This window comes from Corapipo altera, unplaced genomic scaffold (genome assembly GCF_003945725.1).
Source record: "Corapipo altera isolate COAL_440 unplaced genomic scaffold, ASM394572v1 62, whole genome shotgun sequence".
In the NCBI taxonomy this organism is placed as follows: Eukaryota; Metazoa; Chordata; class Aves; order Passeriformes; family Pipridae; genus Corapipo; species Corapipo altera.
In genome coordinates, this window is record NW_020884894.1 from 12,393,224 (window position 1) to 12,414,885 (window position 21,662).

A 21,662-nucleotide genomic window follows, 5' to 3' on the forward strand; every position below is an offset into this window, starting at 1 on the left:
AGCCCCAGCGTGGCACACACAGATCCAATGTGGCACACACAGCCCCAGTGTGGCACACACAGCCCCAGCGTGGCACACACAGATCCACTGTGGCACACACAGATCCAGTGTGGCACACACAGATCCAGTGTGGCACACACAGCCCCAGTGTGGCACACACAGATCCACTGTGGCACACACAGATCCACTGTGGCACACACAGCCCCAATGTGGCACACACAGATCCAGTGTGGCACACACAGATCCAGCGTGGCACACACAGATCCACCGTGGCACACACAGATCCACCGTGGCACACACAGATCCACCGTGGCACACACAGATCCAGTGTGGCACACACAGATCCAGTGTGGCACACACAGATCCAATGTGGCACACACAGATCCAGCGTGGCACACACAGCCCCAGTGTGGCACACACAGCCCCAGTGTGGCACACACAGATCCAGTGTGGCACACACAGATCCACTGTGGCACACACAGCCCCAGTGTGAGACTGCATTGGCTCAACTGCATCAGGAAACCCCTCTGGGAGCAGCCAACAGCACTTCCAGCCCAGCACGGGGTACTGACACCCAGGCACTCAGAGTCAGCCCCTGCACTTTCCCAGCTCCCTCTCTATTAATCTGACTTCAGTACTTGCACCTGGATTTAATAGGAAATGGTAACTTTACTTTTCTCAACTGTGCAAAGGCTGGGAAGACACGGCCACCAAGCACCTGGTCATCATCAGCTGCTGAACAGTCACATATTTGGACCAAAGACCCAGTTTAAATTTATACTTCCCACATGCAATCAGCCATACAACTCCATTTTTATACTACATGGGTATCGGTGACATTGTTACAAATGTAATCACAAAGTTTGCTTTACTGCACACCAGTTCCCTGTATACTAAATTTACCAAGCAGTGCTAAGTTTCTGGTCCCCAACAGGAAGAATGCACAGAACAGGGGTGTTTGCCCTGCTCCCTTTAACTATGAGCTGAGGCCATCAAGAAAAGTGCTTACCCTTTTTTTTTTTCCAAATTTATGAATAAAACAAAAGTACAGTTTCTTCAATAAAAAATACCCCGTTAGCTCAGCCCGTTTCCTAGGCCTGGTTCTTCATGCACTGCTACACAAAAAGACCATGAAAGGGAGAGAACAAACCCATGCCTAAACAGGATTAGTGCTTGATGTTTCAAGCTTTCTTTTAGTCCTCATTTGTTTCTGCATAAGTAAGACCATTGTTTCTTAACCACGAATTAGATTTATATAGCTCAAAATCACTGAAGGACAACAACATCATTCAAATCAAATAGAAGTTAATACAAGAATCACAGCACTCTAATATTTGGAACATTTTTAGAAAGTCTGTGTGTAAAATATTCAAGTATATAACTTTTTTCTCCCTACAGGTTGAAAGAAATTTAGATATCCTAAAATCTAATTTCAAAAGTAAAATTTACATGTGTATAGTACTCAAATAATAATTATGCTGATAGAGAACCAGTAATACATAAAAGACTTTGCTAGTAGAAAATAAATTCAAAGGCTGAAGTTGCAGGACAGGAAGAGTGGATAGATCTTCAAGTTTCTTGCTGCAGTCTTCAAGATTAAAATTTAAACAATTCAGAGTGAGAATGAGCAAACTTTTTATTCAAATATTTCTGGCTGTTCAAATTTAGTCTCCTGTTAAAGCTCTATTAAGAGCCTTTCAGAGGCAAACAATAGGCTTTTCAAAAATGAGACAGCAAATCTGATAAAAAGAGCCACCTTTGAGTCAAACAAGTGAAGATTATTAAACATTTTTTAATAACTGAAAGCATGAAAGAATTTTTTCCCCTTAAAAATGTAAGAATTCACACATAGCTAGCAGTCAATAAATATCAATAGATTTAATGCAAAAGCACTTCCGAGTTTTCTATTTTAAATCGGTTCGTACGTGTCTGAAATAATCCAATTGTATAGTACATAGTTAAAATAACAAAGTGCCTTTGTATATCATTTTTAAGGTGACTGCCAATTTTGAGAAGTGATTATATTTCACATAGACAAAAAAAGAGTTATAAAAGAAGTTACATAATGAAACAGCTTCACTATATAGGTAAGGTCCTTCCTCTTTGTATTAAGCCTCAACAAAACTTCCACCACAGTAAAATATGAGAATCCCCCAACCCTGAACCATGGGCTCCAAAACTCCAGCTGAGGAACTGCCTCTGTGCAGCTGCTGCTTCACCAACTGCCTGGAGAACTGCCCAGGTTCTGAACCCTCCTGCAGCAGCTCAACACGAGGGGCAGGAGAGGAAAGGACAGCACAGACCTGGAGCCTGGGCTGCCTGGCAGGGACTGAGCACCCTCTGCTCTCCTTCATTCAATTGCTGACTGATTTTTAGAGTAAGTGTCTGCACACATGCTGTCACTACAAGCTAAACAGTTATGACCAGAATGTCTCAGCCAGTCTTTGCCGAGCGAGAACGGTGAACAACTCCCATCAGTCTCATGGACACGAGAGCTGCTGCTCCCCCCAGAACAAACAGTGCAGTCTCTGCTCCAGGTTAGTACCACACTGGCTTCTGCCCAGCTGCCAGCCAGACAGGTACAGGTTAGGGCTTTGGGGCCCACGAGCAGCTTTCCCCTGTTGTGACCCATGTGCCAGCTGCAGTCTGTGAGAACACAAAGTCAGCCATGAAAGGATCACAAAAGTTGATTAAAAACCAACACTCTGCCTGCAGCACACACATTCATAAACATGAAAAAATGGGAGGGAGGAATGAACATGGAACAAATACTCAAGTATTAGTCCTATTTTCTGGTAAGGAAAAGCTCTTTGTGATTGGATTGCAAAATAGCACATGGATTTCTCTTTTGATAAAGTAACAGGACTCACAGATATTTTTTATTTACTTTTCTGAAGTCAATAAGATCACTTTATATTAAAGAAGGTGCATACATACTACAATAAAAAATGATGTCAGCAGGTATATAGCATAGACAAACATGTCTAGTGCTATATGATCACTAATACAAAGCAAGAACAAAAGAAATTTCAGCCTGAGAAACCAAACTTCTGATACTTCCTAGGTCCTTCAGCAGGATGAATGCCAGACAATATTATTAAGCTTTGTATACTCTAGGAGAAATTGTTCCACCCCAATGGAGATCTTAAAGTAAGACAGTATGTTATACACATGCAGCTAAGTAGTGGAAGATGTGCTATATTTTCCATGAACAAAACCTTAAATATCTTCTTGCAACTTCAAAAGTAGTTTTCTGTATGCAATTCATTTTGAAGTGTAGTTCTTTTTTCCTCTTCTTAGAAACATTAATGCAAAAGTCACTTCCTTTGTCAAATGAAAATATCCTAAAATTCTTCAGTCTCTTTGAATTTTAATATATAGAAAAAATTCATGCCGAGAAAACCAGCAAACTAGAATGCAAATTCTGGAGTTAAATAATTTTGAACAAAACTTGTACTTAACTGTGCTCTCCCAGGTCTAAGTCCACCAGCAGAGACTGGCATGTAACTAGAACTGTAGAGTGAAAGCAGTGTGGAACTGCAGGTGCCATCCCTCCCCAGAAGGATTTTCTCCTGCAACTCTCCAAAGGTTAACTTGCAAGCAGAGGGCAGAGGCAGCACAAGCTCTGTGATGGGGCATTGCTGTCCCTACCAGGCCACTTGTTATTGCAATTCTGTGGATCTTTTATGAGGTCGTGCCCCTCCCACAGTAAAGCAATGAAAGCACATCAGTTGAAGTATCAACTGCACAAACAATTAAGAGGCATGGGAAAGTGGCTCCCCTTAGAAGATGGAGTTAATTCCCTTCAGTTCAGCAGGACCAAGCTGTGCACCAGCTTGCATATTATTATTGTTGCTACATATTGTATTATTACAGAAGATGATACATACACACCACGGACATCGTTCAGACTCCAGTTACACAAGTTGACTCAGAGACTGTAGAGGAATCAAGTCCACCACATGCAGTTATTACTGTGCTCTGTCTAAAAGATTTGAAGTGCTTTAGTGCTTATATAAAATGGTCAAAACCACTCAACTCACCCCACAAGCAAGAAGCAGCACAGATTTTCTGCATGATGGCAGTAATTATGCAAAATTTTTGCATTTCACTTGTAGAAACGGGAAGTAAAGAAGGAGCCCTCTGGGTAACTGGCAGATTCTTTGGATGCAACTACCATCTCAAGGCAGTTACAGAATTTGCTCAACCCCAAACAAGCCTGTAAAGGCTGTAAACCTGATACAAAATTGCTCAATCCAAGACAAGCCTTTAAAGTCTTAAAACCTAACACACAATCTTACATTCTGTATTTTATCCTCCTGAAAAGGCTTTATTAACACAAACTGGGACTGGAGTCTAAATTAACAGGTACAGACTTTAAAAGATTGCCTCTGCAATAGAAGAGGTATATTGTTCCTGACTAACTCAGTGAACTATAGCAAAAAACAGATTTACAGCTCTGAAAGAGGACTTTTGACTTCACCATAGACTTTGGAATAGAAGAGGTTGCTTTTTGCAATATAGCTTCACTAGTGCTGATGAAAGCCTACAACACAATATAAAATCCTTTCAAGGTCATGCATTTCAAATCCATGAAAAGCAATCCGGTTAAACTCAATTATCTTTTTACTACCATCTTAATTTCAAACAAGTCAAATTTTATATCTGAAAGCTTTAACTTACACCTTAAAAATATTTAAAGGAAAATAAATACACCTCCAAGTAGTGAGTTGCTAATGCTGAGAGAGCCCATGACTTTTTAAGTCAGCTCCAGATTTGACTATTCATACTCCAGTAGCTGAACTACAGTAGCAGAATGAAAAACAGACACTACCAAACCCACCCAACATGTAGACTAGATTTCAATAAAATCAAAAATGCTATAAAATCAAACTGAAGGCTCTGGAAATCTCATATACCACAGGTCAGTAACTGGAATTAAATGGTGTTACAGCCTTTTAAGCCAGACAGAACACAAAAAAACCAAACTTTCTCTACAGCTTCATTGTCTGCAAAAAGCTCTTAACATTTCAGCCAAAGAAAATATTCTTACAAACACCACCAGTCCTACAATGACAGGAAATCACTGTAAACCCAGACTCAAGGTACTACTACAGAAAAGTACCTTTTTCTTTACATAGAATCGTGCTGGAAATGAGAGGGAGCTCCACAGGAAGTACCTGAGCTGCAGAAGCATTATTTTAGTGATGCAAATCCTTGAAAACATTTTCTCCTGTTCTACTGCTCACTTGACTCTACTAAAAACATTCAGGACAGAGTATGTTACTTCTAAAATATTCTTTGTGCATCATATTAGTTAACATTGCTCCATATCAAGTATCCTCATGGCATCTTGAAGATAAAAAACCCCAAAACCATTATGGCCAGTGTGAGCAATTGCCCTTCTAACTGAAATGGCTCAAACCTCAAACAGCATCCAGATAACCTAGAAAAAAATGAATGACCTAAAGCCTTTCCCATTGAAAATACAACCATGAAGAGAGGGAAGAAAACTACAGACGATGTCTGTACGCGTCCAGCAGTGTCTGTAAAAAAAAATACTCCATTAAAGAAAATTTCTTTTCCATTGTGCTGCCTGGCAACGTGCCTAATTACTGTGGTAAAAAAGAAAAGTGGATGAAAAATGATCCTGCTCAGCTTGTAACACTCCATAAGCTCTTTCTAACTTGAAAATTTTATTTGCTCTAAACAAATGTTAATTTTACCACTAAAAAAATATCTATCTAGGATTGTTGAGAGGTTAACAAGATATATTTTAAGTAGTATTTTAATATATTTTATTATAGCAAGACAGTAATTACATTTTATTAATAAAAAAAGAAGTAAATCCAAAGTTATGCTTTTTATGGACTTATTCCCCTAAACACCTACAGTAATTTCGTAAGAATTTACTCAAAGCCTCTACCTAAATAAAATTCTAAGTGGAAATTGCTTCTTATCCGTCTCCCACAGTGTTTGGTTCTGACTCTAAAAAAACTGATTTAGTGGTAAGACACTAACTAACATGAACTGATTTAATTTTCAATTCTGCATTTTATGGGGTTCTCCAGGTTTTATTTAATTAAAAGCCAGATGCTCAAAAGACTAACTCTATCCTGCATTTCTTCCTCCTTGGTCTGAACACACTGTTGTGTCCATTCAAAAGATTCACTGCTGGTTTGAGCACCCAGTCAGTTCCATAATTAAATATTAAGCCTATTTAACAGGTGGTTCAAACCAGGGTCTTAAATGTTTCAGCCATCACCACAGAGCAAAGCAGTGAATGGAAGAAAAATGATGCTTTAATCCTCCCAGCACCTGCACAGAATGTTCCACACTCTGAAGGTCCCAGTTCAGTCTGACAGCAGGCAGGCAAGTGTGCAAGTCTGAACAGAAACAGGTACCTCTGACAGCAATCTAGCAACTCTGCTAGAAAACTCTTTTCTTCTCTCCTCGAGTGAAAGCATAGATAACAAAGGCTACATGTATTTCCATTAGAACTTCTGATATAAACTTGAGACATAATTCAGAAATTGCCAGCTTTACCTGAAGGAATTCACCTTCAGGGCTGTTGCAGGACATCAAGTTGGAATTGTCTCTTCCATTTCTTCCACGAAGCATAACAGCACTTCTGAAATTATGCTTGTTCTGTATCCTGTCTGCATTCTATCTTATGAATTCTGCCAATGAGAAACAGATGCTATGCTTGGTTTTTTCCTGACAGCATTTCAATGGGGGAAGGCAACAAGCTTGAAGACAGTTCCACAGTGTTTAATTGCTTTACAAAATGGGACACTACAGGACTCACCCTGAGTGCACAGCTGCAAATAAACAAAATACCTGTCCACTTCAATAAGTTCGAGGCTGTCCCCCAAACCATATTCCTATTACACTGTGTGGTGACAACACTCCATGGGAGGAAGTCAGCACCTGTTCTGAACAAATGACACACAACAGACACAAGGAGCATCACTGCCACCGTGCCCACCTCCTGAACATCAGCTCTAAAATCAACAGAGTTATTCACTGACTGTGACAAGCCTGCATTGGCAAGCACCACTCCCAGCAAGCCAACAACCAGGGGGATTTCTCCTTGCTCCCAGGTTTCAGGAGCATGGCTCTGCCCCCATTTTTAGTTGCTAGCTATAATAGGTTTATACAGATTAGCTGCATTAGTGTTGTGTCCCTGCTAAGCTCTGATGCTGGGTTGCTAATCATCTTCTCCCCCATTCCATGACCCTTCTTCAACACAAGTTGTTCTTGGGCTGGTTTTTTTTAACTGCCCCACTCCTGACCTTCCAGACCTACTGATCTCAACGTTTCAGGACACAGCTGTAGAACTGGAGCAGGCTCTTAGTTATCTTGTTGCATCTTAAGAAATGAATGATTCTGTTACTAACTAAATCAAGCATAGTCAGGGCTATAATTCCCATCTTGTAGCTTTAAGTGACCATTCCCAGACTGTGAAGGCCACACAGTTAAATCGGTGGCTCTGTTTCCCAGTCACATCCAGAACTGCTGTTACATTAAAAGCAAGTAAGAAAATAGAGTTACTGGTCACTATGGGTAGATTTTCTTACCTTATTTTCCCCCAATTTTCAAGTCAAACATGGTTTTACCAGTCAATATTAGTCAATTGCAGGGAACAAACAGATGGTAATAAAACTTTCCCACCATTCTTAACAGCAAATTACTCTGAAAAACAGTGTTGACTTGTGGAGTAATCACTTCCTATACCAGACTATGCCTGTGAATTCTGGATAGCATGGGACAGAAAGCAGAATCAAGCAGACTTAGTGCTACTCCTCCTATCTTATAAGTAATGCCTAAGGCAAAGAATATGAAGAGCCAGCCAAGCAGCTATTTAAGGGAGGAGCTATCCCACTACTACAAACCATAGTGTAAGTAAGCTACAAATATTTCATTGCAGAGATAAAATTGTTCTGTGTGGCTGTTGGGAGGGTTAAGTATCATCTGGAAGACATGAGCACTCTGTTCTTGCACAATATCATTTTGTACAAAATGGCAATGGAAAGGATTTTCCTCATTAACGAACCATGATGGGAGGAAGAATGAAACTTAAGCCAACTAATTTTTCCTGGATCATAATGTTCTTCATTTTTAGGTCATTTAAGTTCCATATTAATTCCAGAAAGATGGAGACTTTGCAATCCCCTGCTCCCTCTCTCATTACATATGTAACTGTAAAAGCTACCCTGCTGTAATAAAACATTAATCTCTGTACTTCTCATTATGGGATCCCAGACTCCCCGTGATGGATGAGCATGCAGCAGAGCACATTTCCACAGTGCACTGGAATATCACTGAGTCATCACTTGGAATAGGAAAGCATAAGGCCAAACTTAGAGTACACCTTTTTGTTTGTTTGTTTTAAACCTACACTGAAGTAACTTCTGAGTCATAAAACATACAGAGATACCTGAGATGTTATTTAGGCACAGTCGTACCCAATGGAATAATTCTGCACATATACAAATACAAGAACTTTAACTAGCTTCTGAAATGAGCCTTCCTTGCAGTGTTAAAGACAGAATTCATTATACCCAGGAGCACCAGCACATGACATGGGCATAGACAAACATTATGCAGATTTAAACAAAAAAGACTGGAGAGCTACTACTTCATTGCAGTTGATATGACAGTACTTGCTCTGTAATACAGTAATGACAGAAATTAGTACACTTCTTATCTGAGGATTTACCAATGCAGTTTATTTCATCTGCAAACCTGCAGAAAAAGAAATCCTGCACTTATCTTCATGCAGCTCATGTTCAAATATAATTTCTAATGTGGATTTTTACTTCTTTTTTATGTGTTCTTTGGTCCAGGATAGCCACAGTCTACAAATATATCTGGAAGATACATTTACCTACTGACAATAGCTACTTACAACTGCTTTTAGATTAAAAACAAGCAAACAAACCAGCCAACCATCCCGGACTGAAGAGGCACAAACAGGTGCTTTCCCAGCTCTCAGGAGCCTTGGCTGGAAGCTCTAGAAAGTCTGAGCTCAAAATGACTGCATTGTCTGAGCAGAGGAGTCCTAAATCTTTAATTAACCATGTTCACACAGAAGGTTAAAGAGAGTTCTTTCAAATATCCTACTTCTCAAAGCTCATTGCCCTGGTCATGGAAATTCCAGTGTGCACTTCAGCCAATATAAAAGTCCTAAAATCAGAACTCAATTTCTGGAGAAACATAGAAGAAACTCCTTGGTCCCTTCATCTGACAGAAAACTGGGGCCTAACTCTAGTTAGGCTACTGACCACAGTTTTTATAAGATGAATACACATAGATATCTAAATAAGATTTGTATACTGTAATCAATGCTCTGGCACATATATATAGATATATACACACAAACACAGATGTATATATATTGTCAGTGAGTTCAATGCAACTTACACAAACAGGTCTTTTAAAAGAGGGCAGAAACCAAAACAAAAATCTAAAATTTAATCCATTATTTAATCCATAATCCATATAAGTATGCAGAAATCAGTCTCTCACACACACTACTTGGACAGAACGTGAAAATCTCCCACAACTCTGAAAACAGAAAACAAACTGCAAAATCATCCCATCTAACTTGTTGAATCTTACAAAAAGGAAGGTTTCCAGTGGGAAATCCCCATCTTTACATCAAAACACTCAAAATCAACATCACATAAGCCTCAATGGGATGGTGTTGTTTTGCCAGGCTGTGTAACTAGACTAAAACACACATACCCTTTACAGCATATTTCCCTTCACCCTACCCAACACAAAATGTTGAGTTTCACACACCCTTCAGTGTGTCCTCTTTTGTAGAGCAACACTAATATTAGTTAAATTTTTAAAAAGTGTTGGAAGTTCTAAGCCTTTAACATTTTCAGTGCTTATCCAAACTGTGGCAAATATGAAGTTCTTTTACTTTCTCAATAATTAGCAAACAGACAATACAGAGCAGTAAGTATTCATTTTTAGAGAAAGATCTTAAGATCATGCAAACTGAAAAATCAAGGTATGAAATTCACATCTTCAGGTTTCACTATCACCAGACATTATTCTCATAACAGGCTTAAAAACTACTTGCAGAAGAGTGACTGTAAGAAGTGAAAGCTGCCCAAAAGAGCCATCTTCTGCAAAAGCAAATGTGCCTTGGTGGGGGACAACAGCCATCTGGGAGACCCCTGCAGTGCTTTTGGATTAAGGCTAAAGAAATACATAGTAAGACATTTACTGTAGATAAAAAGGACACAGGAATGGCAAGCTCATTATGTCTTACTATCATTCCATAAAAGCTCAGCATTCATAATCTAACATGTATCACACTGTAAGGATTCAAAAAACCTTGAGTTCCTTGATATTTTACACTTCCTACCACAGTCCACCAAACAAACAAGGCAAGAGTAACCTTTTGAAAACTGCGACTTTTCTGTGTATCAGATGTCTGCTTTAGTTTTTAAGTAACACTACAGTGCTCTCTTTCCCTAGATATATTGTTTCCTCCTATTATCTTTTAGTTCTGATTTGCTAAAATTAATTGTTGTCTTTAGCACAAGCATCAGAGTTAACACTGCATCCACCTGACATCAAGAAGCAGGGGTAAATATAGATTGTCATTAGCCAAATGCTCCACTTTTAAAATGAAAGTACTATAAAGTGCCTCTGACCTAAAAAGCATGTCCTGCTGGCAGCACAGCTCCCTGGGAAGAGATGACAGTCATTTAGCTGGGCTGTGTAGCAGCAGCTGCAACCCCTTACAAGTGGTTGGGTGTGGACAAAACCATTCGAGGTTTAAGCACACTCAGTTTAAACAACGCCTGAAGTGATGCAAGACACAGCCAAATGTGTTGTGCTCTTCTTTCCCTTCAAACATATCCAAGAAGTTTTATGGGCATAGCAGGCCAGACTGCTCTGACCTCTGCAAAGCAGCTATTTTTACCCTCTTCCAAAGCCAAAATATACTTTGCACAGAAGCCCTCGTGTCTTTCCACTGAAAATGGGAAAAAGAAATGAAAAAGTTGTGCAGATGATTGGCTCAGACGCCACGAGCACAATGTGTTTACACTGTAGTTGCACAAAGCTACACAAGCTGAATATTCCTCACAGAAGTGACACCTGCATGTGTTCCTTGGCCTTTGAAACTACTTTGAACTATTTTATTTTGAACTTTCTGCCAGAACACCTGCTTCTTTGTCCTTGTTCTCTTGAAGATATACCAGCAGAAAAGGTCACTTGTACTAATAAATCCATGCCAGTTTAAAAAATTAGTTGTAATTAAACTGTAGAAAAGCACCATCATGAACAGAAGAACACCTAGATATTTAAAGAACAGCTTTATATGTATAGAAAGTACTGGCAGTTTTCATATATGGGGGACAGCACAAGGCCTCACACAACTCAAACACCTAAAACCAAAGCTAAACTTTGTGCACACTGTCTGTCATCTATAAATCAGCACATTTTCTGCAGATAATTCGTAAGAATTTCTCTAGGTAGAAGGAAACAATTTCAACATGGCACACAGAGAAAACACGAAGTAACATCAAGGAAAGAATCCAGATCTGCCAGTTCCTAAATCTTACATTCAGTATATTAGACCTCTTCAGTTTTTCTAAGGACCACAGTTTAATATAAAGATAGTCTAAAGTGAGTAAATTCACCTCCCCAAAATCTAATTAAAATTAAATTTCACTGTTTTATACAACGAGGACTAAGAGTAAGAATGAAGGTTCCATACACAAAAGGGAAGGGAAAAAAAAAGCTGAAATTATTATTTTGCTTTTGTCTGAAAAACAACAGTCTTTTTCAGAAGTCAGATTTATAGCAAAGGAAAATGAGGAATTGTGAAGTTAACAATGGAGCAGAACTAATTTCTGAAACCAGCAAAATCTTTCAAACAGGATTTATTAAGGAGACAAAAGCATGCTACACAGAATGCTATCTCTAATAGGGATTAGAAATAGGAAACCCTCATGTAAATTCTGCTTTTCTAGTTAGTGTTCAGTCTGTCTCTATAGAAATCTGCCAGTTCTATGAGATGTCACCACTAAAGTGAGAAAAGGTATAACATGTCTTAGGTAAAAGTACTCCTCTGGTGATGTAACACTTGCAAACACTTCATTTCTGATTCTAAAACAGTACACCAAAGACACTAGAACCAATAAGAGCAGTTTTAATGTTATCTTTTCTTTTTTAATTTTTCAGTGCCCTGCAGTAAAGAATGAAGAATTTATCAATAGGCAAAAATTCAGGATGTGAAATATTGATAAAGTTTGATATAGCTGTAATTAAACTTCTAATACTCAGAATCAAACAAAAAAATCTCTACTGCAAACTAAAAATGTCTTATTTCCCCATGTATTCTCTTCCCCCTCTCTAGAGTGTTTTCTATTCTCTCTCAATGTTTCTGACAAAAACATGAAACAGTTTGGTCATACAACAGGGTAGTTCCACAGACATTTCAAAGAACACTTAAATATTAAGAAGCTGCAAATACAGTCTAGCAATAAACACTTTTACAAGTATTTATGACCTTTAATCTTTTGCAAATTCTTCTAGTTCTGAAAGTTGGAGTGATACACCAGCTTATTTGAAGGCTTTTATTGGCTGATTATTTGACTTTAAAAGCAAAGGGCAGATTTAGGTCAGATATTCATTTATTATTTCCTTTATTTAAAACTTTTTATAAAAAAGTCATCAAAATGGTCCAGGAGAAAAAACTCAAAGGAAACTCTATTTTGGAATCCAGATTTCTGATAAACAAGTTGCATATGGCAAACCAGCTGTTAGCTGCACACTTAAGTAATTCCGAGCTAGCTGCTCATCTTACCCATCAGCTGCACTTCCTCCAGTTCCACACTAAACCTGGAAGTCAGGATTCCTACTTTGGAATCAGTACTATCATCCCAAAGGACTCTGTGCTGTTTGTAGCTGGTAACCAGGTGCTGTTTGCTGCCAAACACCAGCAAAATAGGCACTAACAGCATAAGCCCCATTTGCAGCCTCACTGGAGCCCAACTATCTCAGAAGAGAATAACTCAGTACAAGTCTTAGAAAAACAGACAAGGCCACAGTCCTTCCTGAGGCAAACAAACAATGCAGGAGCAGTCAGGGCTTGTCACTGGGCTTCCTCATCCTCTCACTGCTCTAAGAGCTGCCATGGACTCCTGAGTGACCTAAACATTAGAAGTTTATTTCCAATGAGAAACTGTAACTGGGGAAAATATCTATTATGCACAATGCAGCCAGGTCACAGTTCTGCCCAGGAAGAAATAAAATCACTTGTCAATATTTTCCAGAACCACAGAAAACAACCTATAGGCATTATGTCCATTTATTAGGACCCAAATCCCACTTTATTTCATCATGAGTTATTCAGGCCAGACCACTGGAATGCAATGACAAGACAATGGGATGAAGACTCTACTTGCAAAATTGGTTGGATGCTTCTTCTCCTAAAGTCCTAATGGAACACAGATTCTTCCAGAGTCACATCACCCTGTACTAGTCATTCCCTAGAGAAGCAGATGTGCTTTGGGAGGAGGAATGACAACAAACAAAAACACTTGTTCAGGTTATCCTTTATTCCTGCTTTACTAAAAAAAGTACTGAGTAGCATTTTGTAAAGGCAGAATTAAAAAAAAAAAAAAGGAAAAACACTAAAATATTCCCTTCGTTCAAAAAACATCTATGCACAAAACTCAGCTTGTACACACACTTCTGATATTTCCAAGAAATGTCAACATTTTGTTTCAATCATATGTGGCAGCAGAAACTCAGCACAGTTTCATTTTCCTGATGGCAAAGTTTTGGGCAGAGTTTGGGATGGTTGTGGCATAGAGATGGACAATTCAACAGCCATCAATTCCCCATGCAGTACAGCAGAAAAAAAAATCTAGCTTTCCTTTTAATTTAACTCCTAGCATACTTTTTTCTTCTAAGGTTCCAGCAAATTTTAGGAATATTAATTCTCTTAAAATAAAATATAGTCTGTCAGGGACTCTACTCCCCATGGCCAAAGAGATGAGCTGGAAATCTGTACTGTGCAGGTCCTAAAGACAGTGATAGACAATACAGAGAGAAAAACTAAGAGGAAAAATTATAAAGCTAAGGCAGTTTTGGGGCTATAAAGTATAACTTTGTTCTTAAAAATTTCATCAAGTCAACAATACTGGAGAAGGATATATTTCTTACAAATGTTAATCTACATACATGTAGGTACTTCTGGTAGGAGTTGTTCTCTGCTGATCATGGTTTATATAAGTCACTCATTAGCAATTGAAGCTTTTGAAGTTATGAATAATATTTCTGTACAGCCTTAAGGAGCTAATAGTACTTTTGGCCAAAGGATTATTTAATATTTTATAAGGAACATAACGCAAATAAAAATAAATAACACCTTTCACGTCCTTAATTACTGAAAGCTACAGGGATTCACATGGAATTTTTCAAGGTAATAGAGCACAACTGGTGCTCACAGCTCCATTAGAAACATTTATATGCAAAACACTCCTTTTTCTAATCATGAATTTCTTTTAAGATTCATTATTGCCCTATAGTACTTTTGTCTGAAAAGAGACTCTGGGGAGATGACACTTTCTTTGGTTAGCATTGTTGTAGCTGACAGAATGCATAAAAGGCAAACTGCTTTTTCTCCAGCTTTCAGCCTGAGCCAATCAAATGCAGAAATTCTCAGCCTCTTCTCATCTTGAATTCTGGATTTTGAAATTTACAGAATAATTGTAGCTTTCCAACATCATTTTGTCACATAGCCCAATCTAGCTCACATAAATGCTGCTGGTGCCCTAAATACCATTAATACATCAGCCTGATTAAAAATCATTGCATATTGTTAGCATTAATGCACATTTCATTATGAAGAAATGATCTCTGAAGGCACCCTACACTTACCTTCCTATCAAAAAATAATTTATACCTGAAAATGGGGGGTTTTTTCCTCTCTCTTCAGCTGGTATTTTAGGCCCTCACTGGATTTCTGGGCTCTACTGTGTTAAACACTTGTACAAAAAGTCAGTCTCTGTACTGAAGAGCTTACAGAATCTTTCATTTTATTTTTAGACAACTGAATAAAGTGACTGGAAAGTACAAGTGAACATCATAATATGCACTGTTTAATCACTGTAAAGTCTTTATAGAAAGCACAGCAAATGAAAGTTTCAGAATTATGGGCTTGAAAGGAAGAAAGGTGACCTCAAAGGATATTTAGAGCCAGCTTCTTCTAAACACAAGGAAAGGTAAAACAAAAGAGGACTGTTAGAAAGCTTGATAAATAAACTATCAAGACACTTTGCTCATTTGTAGTTCAGAATAAAATCTAAAAGCAAGTGAGGCAGAGCCCAGCCAAGCAGCTGGGAGAAGCTGGAAAGCTCCTGTCCCTGTGTACCCGAGGGGTTCCAGGAGAACCAGAGAGGCTGACTCAGGAACCAGGCAAACACCCTGAGCAGCAGAGCTCTGCACTGATGGCAGCTGCACACAGCTGCAGTCAACCTTCAGAGAGGAGGGGGTTTTTCCCAGTTTGGGAGAAGTCTGGAATTTGGGAAGCCTTTTTGATGGTACTGTTTCTGGTTTTGCTTCAGTACAGTGCAAGATACTGCAACAAGTTACTAAAGGCAACTGCATTTAACATCACCCAAGAGTTCAATACTTAAAAAAAACCCTCAAGCATTTGTTTCATTAACAGCAGCACTTCGAGCTACACCTACACTGTCTCTTCACCCCTGGGTCATCAGGTCTTTTAAAGCCCCATGAGTTGAGAAGCCATCCAGAAAACAAAGGTCTATAAAAGTCAAGACAACATAAGTACCAGAAAAATACTTCATCATATACTGGGACAGAAGAAAAGCCAGCATTGAGCAGGCAGTATAACTGGCCCAAGTGTGCAAACAGCACAGACACCTGAGCTGGCACCAGTTCAAGGGAACACAGCCACATGGGGTGGCTCAGCCCAGAATGGACACACAAAGAACTGAGTTAAGGCAGTCCTGGGGGTGAGGCAACACCCTGTGCCTCTCTGCAGGCTCTGCCACCTTCCCAGCAGGCTGCACATCCCCTGCCAGCCCAGCAATCCTGTGCTCCAGCAGTGCTGCACTGCACTGCTCAGCGAGGCACCGCCAGCCAGCCCTGCTCACCAGGAACTGCAGCCATCTGTTTGCCTCTGCCAGGCCCCACTGAAACCAGCTCTGACATCAGCACTGTCTCCATAGCACCTAGGAAACTTCAGTGACTTTTTCCAGCATTAAAGCAAACCAGAGCATAAAACTGGACAAATTTAAATGCAAGACGACATTTAATAATTTAATAAACTACTCCAGATGGCAAGAACTAACTATGTGCAAGTCCATTTTTCATCTCTTCACAAAAATCATGACTTAGCCACTGTGAATCTGTACCAGGAAGGACTGTTTTGCAGTCCTTCCCACCTGCTCTGTGTGTTTTCACTGTACCCTTTGCACTGACATCTGGCACCTCAAGCAGCCCTGCATAGTCAACTAAACTTAAATTGATGCAACTAAAAACTTATGTAGCAGCAGTGATTTGCACAATGTTAAAACTGAGCATGTGTCTGCATCCCCAAAGTACTACACTGTACCACAGAATGCCACACTGCAGCTGACAGCTTCAGAATATTTATGGGACTACTTGTAGGTAAATTGGTAGAAGGGCAGAAAGAGGATCTAAATGGAATTCACTATCCCCTGCTATCCTGCCAGTCAGCAGTCTCACCATTCACATGCCACTGGATCCCCTCCTCTGTCAGGAGTACCTCGACTTTGAGATGTATCCTCTGAAAAGAATGGGCAGGTTTTGCCTCTGTTTCTACTCATTTTCTGAGATTTCACTGTACCAAAAGGAGTAATTTGCTTGCTGCACATGTTTATTCCATTTTCTCTGGCCACCAGTCTTCTGTGGGTCTGTTTTTTCTTTAGAACGAAAATACTCATCCATTTGAAGCAGAGTTAAACTATTCAATACAGTGTGCCTCCTGTGGAGGGTTATTACCCTGCTGCCTCCTCTCAAGCGTTCAGTTCATTGCAGCCTCAGTAGTGATCCTACTGCACGCAGCAGCTTCCCTCAGAACGTACCCTGTAAGACCCCTTAACAGCCAGTCTCACAAAATTCTACTCACACAAGAGAAAGGACATTTTGGAAAAGCAGACAAAGTCAGTTTCCAATATCTTAAACCACAGAAGACAATCAAATTGATTAAATACCAAATATTTATTTTGCTAGTATTTCTGTTTTCTAGAGCACATTTGACGCCAAATATTTTATCTTCAAAACTAAAAGCACATTCAGCACTAAAGCAGAAAATATGCTTCCATGTTAGAGTTTTTTGAACTGTAGATTAGACATTCTCACAAGTTCAGTAAACATTAGGATACCAAACTGCTTGACCTTGTTTCAGTACAGGTGCTATGCAGTACATGGAACTATAGAAATTGTAGGTATCTGCATGTGAGACAAATTCCAGAGACAGCACAGTGATGCCTGGCAGCAGCACTGCCTGGGGACTCTTTCAAAGAAGGTACTTATGAAAAATGGCCTTTTGATAGATATCAGTGTAGTAAAGTTTTTTTTTCCTTTTGCCTCATTTAAAATCCTTGCTACACTGCTCTGGGTATGTACCCTTCATTACCAGGTCACTTCTTCCCTTCATGCCTGTAATTGGAGAGTAACGATGCCATAATGGGCTCACAATGCCAGTGAGGTGTGAGCTGAATCAAAATCAGTATATTAGCCTCCCTCACCAAATTAAATTTCAATTTGCAGAAGGATATTCAAGGGATGCAGATGTAAAACAGAGCTAAGTTATCCCCCCCCACCCCGAAAGCGTGACAAAGGAAACTGAGTCTCATCATAAGCACATCAAATATTCTCTGTCCAAAATGAGATTTCTTTAACCCTGGGAAAAGAGCTTTTTGAACCACACAGCATGTACTGGTTCTGCCTTGCAACTTCCATGTTCAAGTTCTACACTTAAAAAATAACCAAAGCAGGAGATGAAACATTAGCAACTGCTCCATGACACTGAGATGGATAAGTACAGAGACTCTGCCACACTGAGCTCAGAACACACGTTAGCCTGGAGAAGGGGAGGCTCGGGGGACACCTCATCACTCTCTACAAGACAGGAGGGTGTAGCCAGCTGGGGGTTGGTCTCCCCTCCCAGGCAAGGGAGGGCTGGGTCTTCAGCTGTGCCAGGGGAGGTTTAGGTCAGATATCAGGAAGAAATTCTTCACAGAGGGGGTAATCAGCCATTGGAATGGGCTGCCCAGGGAGGGGGTGGATTCTCCGTCCCTGGAGGTGTTTAAGGTGAGACTGGATGTGGCATCAGTGCCATGGGCTGGGAACCACGGCGGGGTTGGATCAAGGGTTGGACTGGATGATCTCAGGGGTCTTTTCCAACCTGGCTGATCCTGTGATGACACGTGTTTATCAGTGTGAACATCTGCAACAGGAGAAGGACAAACTCCAGAACTTTGTGCCCACACCTAACAAGGAACACAAGAATACTTCTCAAAGTCCAATCAAAATCTTATTAAACTTACTTGCACTTGACACCAGCAAAACAGAACAATGCCCTAAGCAGCCAGTAAAATACAGTGTCCATTCAGCCACGCAGACAGGCTCTGAAGCAAATGGAAGGGCCTGGACCTGGAGCTCACAAAGAGGGGACTGTGCTTAGAGGTCAGTTCTCTGCATGCAAGTTATTTCAATCTCTACAATCACCATTTTATTTTTTTAAAAGCCTAGAATTTGCTCCAGCTAACACTGGCAGTGTAGAAATAACATGATGCCTAAAGTCTCCAGTTTTATGACAGGTCTGTAAAGCAGGTACCTCAACAATTCATGTCTTTTCCCTTATCACGTTTATGTGAATGTCTCTGAATCCTACTGCTCTGAGAGTTATTGAATTAAATGTAACCATTTTCAGTCTATTTTCATTTGTTTGTCAGAGGTTCACTCAGATATAAGTGCAACACTAGTTTACAGACAGATACCCCACACTTCCTACATGAAAATTACAGTATCATTGTTTACTTATCCTGGATTATTGAAAGTCCTCATTTCAGCTGTGCAAGCACTGCACTAAAGAAGTACAGTGTGGGCAAATATATAGCTCTGATTTGTTTAGTCTCTCCTTTTTTTGCCTCAAAAGTCCACGGAAAATTATTAGTTTGTTTCTTCAGTTGCAACAATTAATAATTCATTTTTCAGACAGTGATTTTTAAGGGATCAAAGACAAGGCCAAAACATTGTACAAAAAGACACTAAAATAATTTCAAATAAAATTAATTATTCAAAAATGTAACTAAAACTCTTCCACAGTGCCTGAATCTGCAATAGTAAGTCACATAACTAGCCAGACAGACCACACGAATCACTATGACCACCCTTTAACAGCTCTGCCAGTATAAAGGATGGCTGATGGCTGATTTAAATAAGTTTCTTTCCAACACAAAACATTCATTTTGTTTGAACTACAACTATTTTAACATAGGACTCAACACTGCTAAATCAAAGTCAGTAGGAATTGCACCATTGATTACAGGAGCATCAAAAGGGTTATCCCAGGCTCCAGGTCAGAAAGCAGCACAACTCTAGAAGCAGTTGTGGTATCTCAGAACTCACAACACTACTAACAATTGCTACAGTAAATTTTAAATTAAGCATTTTCCTCTTGTAGTTTCCTCAACACATGACGTTTTTGCACTCATAACCCGCAGCTTTCCTTTCCCAAAAGCTTATGCTTTAAATAAACACATTCAGAACAGAGGTAGCAAAACAAAAGCTTTTTTCACTGTTAAGTCCTAGAAAATTATTTGCCTGCACATGGCAGAAAGCTCACCCCTGTCTTACTCTTACTCAGTTTTGGGGTACTGAACTGAGTGGGGGTTGCTGTATAGCTTGTTTCTTTTCTTTTTTAAGTGTTCTTACTGCCCTCACAGCATTCTGAGATCGTCATGCCTAGCTACAGAGACCAGATTTTCAACAGATCAGTTCAGTTAGGCACAAAATCAAAATGGACAAATCTTCACAAGAGCTCAGTACAGTCAGTACTAACCTCTTTTGAACATCTGCCCCAATTATAGATGCCAAGTACTTGAAAACCTGGCTCCAAGCTCTTAAAAATCCATTTTCATATGCTCAAAACCCATACTACAGCCAATAAAGGGACTTCTGACACTGGTTTTCTACCAGGGGAGAAGCAAGGCAAGAGGTAACCTAGAACAGAGAGTAAATCTACTGAATAAATGCACTTCAAATGACAAAGCTTACTACTACTGCCTTTACTGGCACAGTCCAGCTTTGGGTGTAGCTCCTTTTTTATTTATATATTAGCCTGGCTGAGCCAGAACTGAACACCCTTCCTTTTCCATTTCCTCACTGGTGTCAGCCTGAGGTGTTGCTAGAGACAGTAGACATGGGCCAGAACAATGAGCTGGCCCAAAAGAAAGTGTAGCTATCCCTCACACCTTTCTCTTGTAACCAAATCAGGTTCAATGTATGTGAATTAACTGAGTTTACAAACCTGGGAAAAAAAAGACAAAACCAGAATATTCATCCAACTGTAAATTCACACAGTTGTGAAAGAGAACATAACCATTTGCTATTTCAGTGGGCTAGAATGTTATCACTTAGCTTTAACACACACTCCAGGAATCACTTCCTAAAAGAAACTGTTGTGCAAAATGAGATTGAATTACACATTTTGAAGCTTTCACACCTTTGAACTTTCATATAAAATATGAAATAACAAGGCCAAAATTCTGCCCTCAGCACAATTCTTTGTCCTGAATAAAAGTTGTTCTTTTATTGGAGTTTCTTTGAGGATATCTGAATTTGCAGTACAATAGTTGTTCACACTTCTATGTTAAAATATAAAACTGAAACGACAGTTTTGGCCAATTCATACAGTTATTACACTAGAAAGCCAGTTCCCATTAGTTCCCTGAACTGCCATACAGAAAAAGTAGAATCATCACTTTTTTTTTTTGCTGTGATCAGACCTATATGGAGAAGTCTCCAAGCATTTGTTAAGGAACTCTTGCCTCTAAAACATGTGCATGACATTTAACGTAGAAGTGTTTGGCTTTTTACTTCTACCACCTGCCCCGATAATTTAAACATGTTATTTTCTTAACACAAACTATATTTACAGCAGTTTCAAATACAGACTTCTCAAAGAGGCAATGTTAATTCTAGCTTATCTAAACACAGATGATTCTTATGAGAAAACAAAAACATCAGGGACTTAATGTAAAAACCTTCTAATACCCTAGCGTATAATTACATTATTCATTAGCAAGTGACTTCAAGTGGGTGTAATTTAATGTTTACTTCCTGTCCCTTGAGCAAACACAACACAGAATAGCTAATCAATTTGATCCCAAGACTCTAAAGTCTCAATAAAATCTGGTAGAGCTCACCCCAGGCTGCCCTCGAGGATCAAGAGTGCTTATCCAACTTACAGGTTCACTCACTTAAGGGGCAGGATGGCAGATCCACGTGTCTCCTGCCCTTTCAGCATTTCTCAATGAATTCAACGGAAAGAAATTGTCCTGCAAGACTTACTTATCACTTGCTGTTGGTTTTGCCTAATTCCGTGTTTTGTGCGCTGGGCTGGTCCC

The 21,662-nt window shown here is 39.6% G+C and overlaps 1 protein-coding gene across 2 annotated transcripts in view; it reads right to left on the reverse strand.

Annotated features, from left to right (window-relative positions):
* The window catches only part of SMPD3 (sphingomyelin phosphodiesterase 3), an 87,137-nt gene extending 65,556 nt beyond the window's left edge, over window positions 1-21,581 (reverse strand). Inside the window, exon 1 of one of the 2 annotated variants that reach the window (XM_027646994.1) lies at window positions 21,504-21,581. The gene's annotated coding sequence lies outside the window, so the exon portion shown is untranslated. Of the gene's footprint in view, window positions 1-20,095; window positions 20,210-21,503 lie in introns of those variants that run through there. The other variant, XM_027646992.1, reaches the window with a different exon arrangement.
* Window positions 21,582-21,662: the final 81 nt, after the last annotated feature.